Source organism: Rhamphochromis sp. 'chilingali' (genome assembly GCF_963969265.1).
Source record: "Rhamphochromis sp. 'chilingali' genome assembly, chromosome: 15".
Classification (NCBI taxonomy): domain Eukaryota; kingdom Metazoa; phylum Chordata; class Actinopteri; order Cichliformes; family Cichlidae; genus Rhamphochromis; species Rhamphochromis sp. 'chilingali'.
In genome coordinates this window covers 10,983,590-10,995,116 of record NC_137942.1, presented here as the reverse complement: position 1 = coordinate 10,995,116, position 11,527 = coordinate 10,983,590, and the positions used below count along the sequence as shown (strand labels likewise).

At 42.4% G+C, this 11,527-nt stretch overlaps 1 protein-coding gene across 1 annotated transcript in view; it reads right to left on the bottom strand.

The window, feature by feature from the left end:
• The window catches only part of s1pr2 (sphingosine-1-phosphate receptor 2), a 17,919-nt gene extending 7,574 nt beyond the window's left edge, over nt 1-10,345 (bottom strand). The window contains exon 1 of the mRNA XM_080904488.1: nt 9,758-10,345. The gene's annotated coding sequence lies outside the window, so the exon portion shown is untranslated. The remainder of the gene's footprint in view (nt 1-9,757) is intronic.
• Between the last annotated feature and the right edge of the window lie 1,182 nt (nt 10,346-11,527).

Below are 11,527 nucleotides of genomic sequence, written 5' to 3'. Positions count from 1 at the left end.
CGGGGTTTAACGGCAGCTGGCATCGTTGTACATGCAGTGCTGCCATCTTCTGTTTCAGTCCGTTATTACACTCTTAAATCCTGCTACTCATTCCTGTGTCTTTTGGGATCTTACAAAGCTTCAAACGACGCGTCGACTATTAAATCAGTCGTCGACGATTTTGATAGTCGACGTAATCGTGACTAGTCGACTAATCGTGGCAGCCCTAATATAATATATACATATAAAATGTTCTTCCTCTACACCCCCCCCCCCCCCCCCCCCAATTTTTTTGCACATGTCGAGGAGCGTGTCAGGCTACATTTCACTGTGTGTTATACTTGTATAACTATGCATGTGACAAATAAAGAACCTTGAACCTGCACCTTGAAGGTGGAAACCTACTCTCAACTTTTCTCTGACGCCCCCTCAAGTCATTATAGATTAAAAATTTAATCTGAGGTTGCTTCCAACACATGTACAGCGCATGCAGGTTTTTGAATCAGGTATTTGATGTTTTTCCATCGGAATGACGACAATTTAGTTTTGTTTTTCACAAAGGTGGAGGTGGAGGTGTAGCATGGGTTACCGAAAGACAACATGACATCCTGTCTGGATTTTACAGCAAAGGCCCAACAAGGTGCAAGAGCAGGTGATGAAACAAACGCTGGCAGAGAAGCAACACGTGAATTAAAGACAAAGGAAGCCAAACAAGAGACAGATACCTGTGGCAGGATATCCTATCAGAGAGCTTTGAGATCTGTATCATAATAAATTTCTCATAAATGATGCAAAGGTTCTCACGTAATGCACCTTTCTCTGCTTTACAGTGTTTGTGATACTTCACAGCTATGTATAGTTTTCACACCACACATGCAAGAAAATGTATGCAGCTGCATTTGACACCGAATTTTTTAAAAAACTTTAGTGTTGCAGGGATATGCGATGCATCATGATAGCGGAAGGCAAGCTACTTTTGAGTGAACATGAACAGAAAAAAAAGGTTCCGATTTTACCATGTAAGCCTTAATTTTTCACACTTATGAGCATTTTTCGCTTAATAGTGTCTGAAAGATGAGAATTATTATCTTACTTTCATTTTACAGCTTAAATTACAAAATAAGTCCAACAGACCTGTATAAATCTTGGGCCATAAAGGGTTTTAAACATGCAAAGATTGCTGGAGATAGAGCCTGACGGTTGCTCTTGAAAGCAGACTCTTGCTCTCTTTGGATTTTAACAAGAGAAAGAGCTTTGTCTTCATCGTGGCACTGACGGTTGAACAAAAGCTTCAGGTGTTTTTCATTAGAAACACACAAGTCCCAGTTTGCACCAGAAAACAAACAAAGCCTCACTTCCTTGTTAAACCTTCTGCTACCTGGCTCCATTTTCACCAGGGGGAAAGCATTTGAAACTCACAGTGATGCTAAACCTCAACAACACAAAAAGATTTCGTTAAAGACCATTTCAGACAACAACAACCATGAACCGTGAATTGAGAAAGTTTATATTTGACTTTTATCTTGGCTGCATTCAAATATGTTTACTGTTTACTTCAAATAATCCTTCAGCGCACTTCACGGTTGAACTGTTTGTGGTCGGAGACATCCTGTGACACATCTTTCTCCATCTGCCTTTCGCACTCCCTGCGAGCAAGATACCGTAGTGGAAACATATACTCAGACCAGCCTCTGCTGTTCAAAAAAAACTGTATGAAAAAGTTAATGTGTGGATTCTCAAATGTAATCTCTCTTATATGCAATGTGATCTATCTCAAAGTATGCTATCACGGGTGCACAGGAAGCCTCTGGTGCCATTATTTTTTTTCTTTCCTGTTCAGTTTCTTGTGTGTTAATTATCAGTGTTAATCTAAAATGTGAGTATGATTTGCTGTAAATTTTAGCCAGAGTGACTTACATGTGGCTTCCTTACTTTCCCACATGCACATTCTACTCTACTGTAAATGAAGATCACCACGTTAAAGTAACAAAGACCTTTGTATATGTGTTTTGTTTGGTTTTTTATTTCGACTGAACTAAAAGCAAAAGCTGTGAACATCCCGCGGAGGTGTGAGCAGAGATTCTTAGAGGGAAAATTCCACATGCAACGCACAGCAAATATCAAAGTTTCCCCCAATGTCAAGTGCTAACATGCCAGACATGGGGGGAAAAAAAACACCTAGCTCCACCACAAGGTTTCACCACTGCTACCACAGATGCTGAAAGGAAGTGACTAAACCATGCTTACAGAGTTCTGTTTTTTTTTAACTTTCTTAAATTTGATCAGTGATGACATAGGAGCCTTCCTCTTTACACTGACAGGTCAAAACACAAGCCATTTGCACACAGGAGCCCACCAAGACCCCACACCCACCCTTGCATCAAGCCCGCAGAAAAAAGAAAAACACAGGATGGACTGTGTCTGCTGGCAGATGGTTCCAGTCCCTCTTTACCAATCAATCAATCATTCACCGCCAGGCCTCCATGAGGAAAATCATTTTATATCAGCACAGCGATGCTATTGATTGTCTGCTGGCAATTACCAGGAGAGGAGGATGCATGGTGTTGCTGTCACATGACTGTCCCAGACTTTAAACGACATTAGGGACAGATTCGCTTATTTGAAGTTTAAAGAAAAACAAAAAAGAACAAGAAAAAAAACTGTTTGAACTTATTTTCCCCTCTCTTTCATGCCCAGCTGAACACAAATTCAGCAACAAGACGGATGCAAAAAAAGCTGTGAAAATAAAGAAGTAACCAATTTAAAAATAAATTGGTTTAGGGTCAGTTGAGCGTAAACAACCTCAATTTCCTGTCACGAGAGAGGCCTCTTACTCGTGGTGTGCTGACCTCAAAGGGAAACATGTGACGTGTTACAAATTCGCCTGTGTGTTCAAGCAGAAAGATTGAATTAGTAGTTGAGGTGTTATGCACACTTTTTCATCTTTTGTCACTTTTGTTATTTCAGTCAAGTCACAAAGATAGGACAGTGTTTTTGACAGTTGTGACAGCTGATATTTTTGGAGAGCAGCAAAATTCACAGACCCTGACAGTCTGTTGATGATTTTACAAACTTACACATAAGCAGGACACATTGGGCCGAGGATAGACAAGTGGAAAAGTGGCAGATATATAGTCGCTTTTGGATCTGTTGTTTTCAAAAGACCAGCATATCACAACGGTGCTACGCATGAAAACTAAAGCAAGGGGAAATGCGAAAAATGAAGGCTTTTAGCAAGCCCAGTAACACGATCAAGAGGCACAACAGACTGGATGAATATGATAGTTGCTGCAACATGTTACTGTTTATGTGGAGGGGAACTGAACTGAGGAACAACAACGTTAACAGAACAAAAAAAAAAAAAAAAAAAACATGGCGAGCAATAACCTAGCTTGCTAAACTATGTCACAGACATCTATATATTACATCCCCTTCTGTCATAAAAACACTAACAAAACACAGAAGTATTTAGCACACATTAGTATCGGTGTCACACCTGCATCATAGCATCAAACGAGAGACAAAACACACAGCAGTTCCGTTTTACTGAAAGGTGAAACAGTTCCTCCTCTTGAGTTTTCACACTATGTTTTAGGTTTAATTTTAGCTCCAAATAGCAAATGTTTGTCTCTCTTTGTTTGCTACTACACCAACATTAATCACGTGCCACTAAAACCTCATATAAGCGCCTAGATATAGGAGAGCTCGTGTCCCCAATACACGAGATCTGGCATATAATTAGGGATTACCCTTTCGCTCGTCAAACAGTTTGACAGTTTGGGCACAGCCTCTTCTGGGGGTCGCAATCTGGCAAGACATCTCAGTGTGGAAAAAAAAAAGCATTTTTAGCTCACGTCTTATTGTGTCATTTTTCTGCTCCTTTCTGAAGTCACATCACAGTCTCTGCAGCTTGATAATGCTTTATATATCGTGGCTGTTTGTGTGCTTTAGGGTTCTTCGGGTACCAAGTGAACATAGCTGTAGACAAAGAGCTGCAGAAAGAAGGGCATCGTGCAGCCTCGGGAGCTATAACCATCACCCCCACTGCTGCTGTCCCCTCAGTGCTCCACTCTCTCTACTTGGGGGTGGGGGATCTCCAAAGTCGGCGCCTGAGAGGCAATTACTGTAATACGTTCACCCTCAGACCATCCCTGTCAACTTACGTCTCGTTTTCAAATTGTTCATGTTTTTATATTGCCCCATATTTGCATATTCTCCTTTCATGCGGCTCTCCGATTTGCAGAACCACATAATCCTTACTCTGACACCCCTCAACCCACCTCGTATTTTTTAAACTTCACCACAGAGATCAAAAGACGAGGCCACAAAGAGGTGATCAAATGCACATCAAGAGGGATTTATTTAGCCCACATCTGGAGCAAGCATGTTCTTAAAGCCCCCTATTAAAGACTTCATTACAGCACATAGTGCGCAATCAGTTCGACAGAACTGTGTAGCTCTGCACCAATAGACTACATTCTCAGGCAATACACAAATGAGTATAATGTTTTAATCTTTTCAGAAAAAAGCACTATTATTTTAAATTACTTAAATACACACTTAAAGATTATGATTTTCTGAAATACAAAATCTCAGGAAATTTTATAAGACACTTCTCAGAATTTACCCTTCAACATGTGATATGGTTAAACCACTTTTAAAATTGCAAAGCGCAGAATTTGTCGGCGTGCGTGTCTGAAGGTAAGGTAGTGTTAACCACATGGCGCCTTTCTTAGAGATGCTGAACATGTGTGCATTACATATGCGCTCTGCTTTTTTATCTCTGCACTTTGCACAGCTTTCTTTTTTCTTTCTTTTGTGAGTGTCTCTGTGTGTCTTTGTGTGAGTGCGTGTCTGTGTACGGCGGCTTAAACCAGCAATGTACGTGCAGGCAATGCCATGCAATGCAGGCAGAGAAGTGAGGTCAGGATTGGTTGGCCTCTTGTGAGAAACCTCATGTGTGAGAGCGAAATTGAGTGACTTAAGTTTCAATCACCATGTGCCTCTAACACCATCCCATAGTTGGGTTTTTTTTTGTTTGTTTGGTTTTTTTTACAATAAGGTGCCTCCTAATGAAAGGTTTTCAGCCCTCTTTAGTTATCTTTTGTCCCAGCTCACTGTTCCTATTATATCCTGTTTCTAGACTTTCAATTCCACCCCTTCTCATGTTCTCTTGGTAACTGCGCAGATGCTGTGAGAGAATTTGAGATTATTTAATGCATCCGGTGCTAGTGACCACGAGACATGACTGTGTATATCAATGCATGTGTTTGTGTTGATTGGTAGTGCAGAGGGTTCCGTGACTGCGACACTGTGACTGTTTGTTCCACAGATGCTGCAGTGATTTGCAGTGCACTGCACATCATAACAAACAGTCACGGTACACCAGACCATAATCAGTAACGCAAAAAAGGTTTACTGCACAATGAACCGCAACAATGTCTGCAGAGTCGAATGCAAAGAGCCACAAAGCCACCCCGACTGCTCCTGTCTAGTGTCCACTGATAAGTTGATAAATTGACAGTGGCTCTCCATCCCTCCCTATGATCGAGTGTAGGAAAACAACTCCAGACTCCTCTGGCAAACAGAGGTCCATTAACCATAGCTCTGTTTTATGGAGAAAAACACGGTTGCCTAGAGAGGGAACATTGTTGTGTCCACACAGCCCTAACTTGTATCCCAGTATTTTATACAGTTTAGGAATGATTGCATTGAATGGCAGCATTTATGTCTTTGAAATCTCCCCAGCATGAGTGCATCATATGTCAAAACGCGAAGAAATATACTTGTGAGCTGCAAATGTGTGCCACGGATGTCTAATGTTACACGGTTTCGGCAGTTTCGAAGGTCTGCTTTATATACTGTAGGCATTACATGAGTGCAAATAAATAAACTCAGCAGTTACTAATTTTTCTTTATATACTGCATTATATCCTGGCTCTGGTTAAAGTGGCTTACCACTACGTAATATGTAAACAGCAAACAGTGTAGCTGTTGTGGAACTCTTCGAATAGCAGAAGGCAACTACTTGACTTTCACTTAGACGAGGCACATTTAAATGAAAACGTCTGAGCAGTTATCATTTAAATAAACGGCATCCACTTCTGCCCCGTCTGTCTGTTCAATTGGAGCTGTCTGGCTTCCATCATGACCCAGCTTGTGTTTTGCTGTAGGTTAAGTCCATCATATCTTTCAGCTTGGAAAGACTTAAGCTGAAGCATTTACAGGATAAACAAACTGAATAGCTAGTTTCAATAAAAATGCCCTCACAGTTGGCCATTTTGTCTAACTTTTAAAGCCTGTGAGTGGATATAACAAAAACCTAGCAACCAAAGAAGCTCATTAGGACGAGAGAGAGCAAATTAACTCTCAGCTCCAAACAAAAGGAACAGCTTCAGGAGGCTTTCACTGGCTGAACAGGGCAATTGAAAACCCAAGAAAACTGTCTCCAGCTTCCTCCTGGGTCTGGGGAGGTGGGGTGTTGAAGTAATCCTGTCAAGTTGTCCAGCTGCACAAACAAAGCTGACCGGATAACAAAGACTTCCAAGAGAGAGGAAGAAAGAGGAGGAGGTGGTCTCCAAAACAACAGCATCTTCATATGTACCTGCCCCGAGATCGCGCAAGAGCGAGCCCTGAAAAGGATCAGAAATGAGAAAACCACGACATGACCACACTAATTAAGCCTGCCACGAGGACAGACTGTACGAGGCTGTTGCCTTTCAGTTCATAAATCACGCTGTCCAATCTAAAGACCGATCCAAAGCCACAGGAGTAACCAGAAACCCTGCATTCAATCCATTCGTCATTGTCTCTGAAAGACCCATGTTGCAAGTTTGTCCTGAAAACCTTTTTTTTTTTGCATTGCCACTTATTGGCAGCATCTGAGTATTGTCTCGTCCAAGCTTGAAACTGCAGGAGAATTGGAACAGACTTATCCACACCAGAAAGTGTCAGGAAATCCTGGCATGCTGCTACAAGCATCAGGGCCTGGTCATGGGGGGTCTCATAGTTTGTCCAAGTGGAAAAGGAATGTAAAGAGTCTTTAAAGCTAATGGTTTCTTTCGCTGATTGAAACAGCATTTTAAAATACTCACAGCTATTGTTTCCCCCAACAAAATAAAATCCATATTTGTAAATGTGTTTTTCATAAGAATAATTATTTTTAACTGGAGTGAGTAGGTGTCAGCAAAGAGCAAGCACATCATTTGTAGCTTTAAAAAAAAAAAAAAGGCTAAAAGCAAAGCGCACCACATGTATTTCTCTGATCTGAGGCACTCCCAGCTTTGGCTGTGAATCATATAGCAACATGCTGTCAGCTGTGTGTTGTGACTTGCGCCTCGGCAGCTTGCGAACAGAAGTCGTTTATTTTGCTCCAGCTGCCACACCCAAGGAAAGTGTTTTTCATGAAAAAGGACTACCAGCATGAGCGCGTAGAAACCAGATGGCTATCCGCAGACCACTATTAATATCACAGAGAAATCCCAACAGAGGAGTATAAACACAGGCATTGTCCCTCGTTATCTGACATGGTTCCTATTCTTTTTAAATGTATGCATTGACCTCTGACTGCTTTTACTGAACCAGGTAAAAGACAGGGCGCCTCTGGCAGGTCATGCCTCTGATCTTTTAGTGTTGTTATGAGCCTGATCTGACTGAATAAAGCACAGACAACAAAAGGAAAGACAGCTTCCTCAAAGAAAAGCTTTCTTGCTGCTCCCTATTAGTGGACTGCTCCCAGGCCTTAACTGAAATCTGAGCATCCTTCAGGGATCAACGCCACCCACCCACCACCCATTCCCGACTTTATCCCCCTAGTGACCTGTTCCATTAAAAAAAAAATCCCACAAATTGAGTTCCCACTGCTAAATTACCATTAATTTATTTATCCATCCATGCACTTATACATCTATTTATTTATTTACCCCATCTATCCGTCTTCATTTCTCACGCTATCCCCACTGAAACGGCTCCCATTACAGAGGGCCACTGAGCACAGTGGGCTGGGTCAGCATCGCACAGATCCTGAACTCATGAGGTAATGGGCTGCTGGTCTGTGTAAATGTCCCTACAGTTTAACATAAAACATTTAAGGTTCCTTTATATAGACTGTTAAGACTAATACCATGTGTGCTTCAACTCTGTGAAAGGCATTTAGCCAGTAATTTGATTGACCCTTTTGTTACTCCTGCCAAGGGATGGGGAAGGGGGTGGGTGAGCAAAGAAGCCCGGCACCAGTCAGGCCTGTGGCGGGTGTTGTTCACGTGCAATGAGCCATGTGGTCACATGGGACAAACACAGATGGATGGATGGTTGTGTCATGTCCTATCCAAGACATGCTGGGAAACACACCTGAGTCCACAGGTGGTCATGCATGCACCAAACAAACCAAGTCGGTCTTGCGCAACACCTGCATCAATGACCCTGTTGACAGCCTGTGCAACACTTGATAGGGTGACCCTATTGCTGCTGACTGTGTTCCCTTTTCACAACTATTCTCGATGTTATCACAGGAAGATGTGTACTTAATTTTAACCGGCTTCAAGCTATTCAACATTTTCAGACGCTGATTTCTCACGGCATTTCTTCAGCTGGTCCTCGAGATAATATGACCACAGACTTTTGTACTTTCAGACAGCCTCCTAATGAGCACCGCACCGTAGACCGACACACTGACCCAGACCAAGCACAGGACAGAGCATGATGGATGGAGGCTTTTATCTGAGCAATAAACATTATTTGCTCTAGCTTATCATCTTATCTCACTTTAACTTAAGCATTCTCCCAGGATGTCTACTGGACTGCTGACACCTATATCCTTCACTTAAGGATTTACTCATTTGGTCAGTATGAAACAGTATGTGCTGTGCAGTCAGTATGGAACAATATGTGCTGTGTAGTCAGCATGCTCTCAGCATGCGTGATAAGAAAACCTTCGTTAAATTCAAATCCGGATTTGCAAATTCAGGCCACTTACTTGCAGTTCAGCTGCATCGTATTATTAACGTGTATTCAAATTACATTTCCGTTTTAATTCTCACTCTAAACCACCCATAACAATGCACGAGATTCAGTTAAGGCCATGCTTGTTGAAGCTATGAGCTAGTTTTCACTGAAAAGTCTATCTCCCAAGCCCATAAGATTAACTCCGGTGCACATGGGGATAATGGGGGCTTTTGTCTTATTATTACATCCTTTCAATACAATGCCTTCTTTAGAGTGACGGATGAACAAGCCCCAACAACATCAGGGGTCACAGCGTGGAGGGGGTGCGGGGTTGAACGGGGGGGGCACGGCAAGCTGGCTGTTTGGCTGAGCGCGGTTCCCCCTCAGCCTCGTACAGTACAGCTTCCATACATCAGAGTGCACATACACCCCCACCCGCCCACGTCCAGCTGCCTTGCACGTTAATATTTGACACGACAAATTGTTAATCGTTAAAGAGCGACGTCTAAGAAGCTGTCACGTTGAATCAAATTTAAAGAAGAAGAAAAAAAACATCTCGCGCTGTGCTGTAACTGCTTTCTTGGGACACTTGTGAAAGTGCAGAAGTGACGTTTCTTAACTGCGGCCACGCAGCGAGCTGGCATAGGTACTCATGAGTCATTGTGGCATTTTGAAAAGTTTGCCGAGACTTTCCAAGCATTATTGACACGCTTCACTGCTCATGCAATGAGAGGGACCTGGTGGAGCGATACAATAGTGCGGATCCCCTTTGTTAGGCTGCTGAAGCACATGCTCTTACTTTTTGCTCTTATCTTTAAATGGTGGGATTACTTACCCCATGAGAGATAGTAGATAGCAGAGTAAAGAGACGCTCCGGCAGTTTGATATTTGTCTTCAGGTGTCCTCACGTATGCGTCAAAGTTCAGCGCCTTCCTCTGTTACTCCAGACCAACGGTGACAATCAAAACTTTGGTAGTGGACCACACGGCGTGCCTTCTCTAGACAGTGGCAAATCCATACCGGTTTGAGAGCCACCACGAAACTGTTCAAAAAGGCGCGATGATCCCCCCCACCCCCCAAAAAAGGAGAAGTTATGAAAGTCAAACCAGACTTTTTATGTTAAAAAAGGTTTTAAAAAATGAAGAACTAGCAGTTTCTATTCTGTCGATCTAATCCAGTCGGCTGTCTGTCTGTCTGTCTGCTCTGTGAGAACAACACTGGGCTGTGGAGCGTCAGTGAGGCACTCACGCAATACGCGCTCACACACCCACACACGCGAGACGCGGCGTGGAGTGTATGGAAACGTCATATTCCCACGAAGAGCCGTGAGTCTCGCTTTTGAAATATAAAACTAAAACGAGGCAGTTCTGCGGCCAACAATTAATATGGAAAATGCCCTTTAAGCTGATTTCTGGACCTTTTCTTCACTTTGGAGCGCTCAAACAAAGTCCAGATGTTCCGCCTCCCCACTTCCTCTTTTCCTAACAGATCCCAACACTTTTCAACTGACAGAGGCCAAGTATTCCTGCACTGTGAAACAATAAATACCACCATTTGATCTGATTTACTGTGTCTTTAATATATTCTTGTTTTTTGTTTTTTTTTCAGCTGACTTGTTCTCGTTGACTGTTTGTGGTGACTCATGGCTTTTATTTTTTTCCATTTATCCCTCAGGTCTGGGCATATAGGTGCAATAAGATGGGTGAGGTGAAGGTAAGTCAGGACTTGTTAGTCAACAGGGCTGTGCCCACAGCTGGCAGGTGTTCGCCCCAGCGAAAAAGCCTCTTTCCAGCCGCAGGAAAGGTAATAATGTCTTCCCAGTCATTATGTTGAAAGCCAAAGTCGTCCCAAGTGGCCATGATGTCATGCGTCTGTGTAAAAGAAGAAGCTGCATTATGTTACTGCAGCAGTTAAACATCAAAAACTGGACTGGATTTTGTGGGATTGTGAGAGCAGCGTTTGGGATTGTTGAGACACCCTAAATAAATGTTTTGTTTGTTTGTTAAAAAAAACAGATTATTTTTTATAATAGAGAAAAGAAAAATCTGAACGACAAGTGAAAGACTTTGGTTGAAACACAGTGAGTCACTTTCAGATACATTTTCCTCTTAAAAATGACCGCAATCCAAATGGCAGGAAACAGGTGGCATTTGTTCATACTTTTGTGTACCAGAATGTGCTTAATGACATCAGAGAGCATTAAAATGAAAAATGACTACATTGCTCTTATGAAGCCCCCCAATAAGAGTGTATGAGACGTAGCGTGCAACAGCCGTCTCCAGATGAGTCTTTGCCTGTCTGTGTCTACAAGACAGTTTGAACAACCTTGACTCATGCTGCGTCTGCTGATGGTTTACTGGGGTTGAGAAAGATTGTGCAATTCTCTCTCAACACACACATGTCTATCATCCTTGCTGTTGATGGTGTGGGGAAATTACTTTCTCTAAAGAAAAAGAAGAACAACTTGTGACAAAAAACATCAACTTTGCAACACTTCTTTTAACGTTGACTAAATCTTCCAATCTGCAATCCCCAAGTGATGGGGTCAATGCGTAAACGGTCTAGTGGTGTATCTCAAATGCTTTTGTTCTCACGGTCCTTCTTC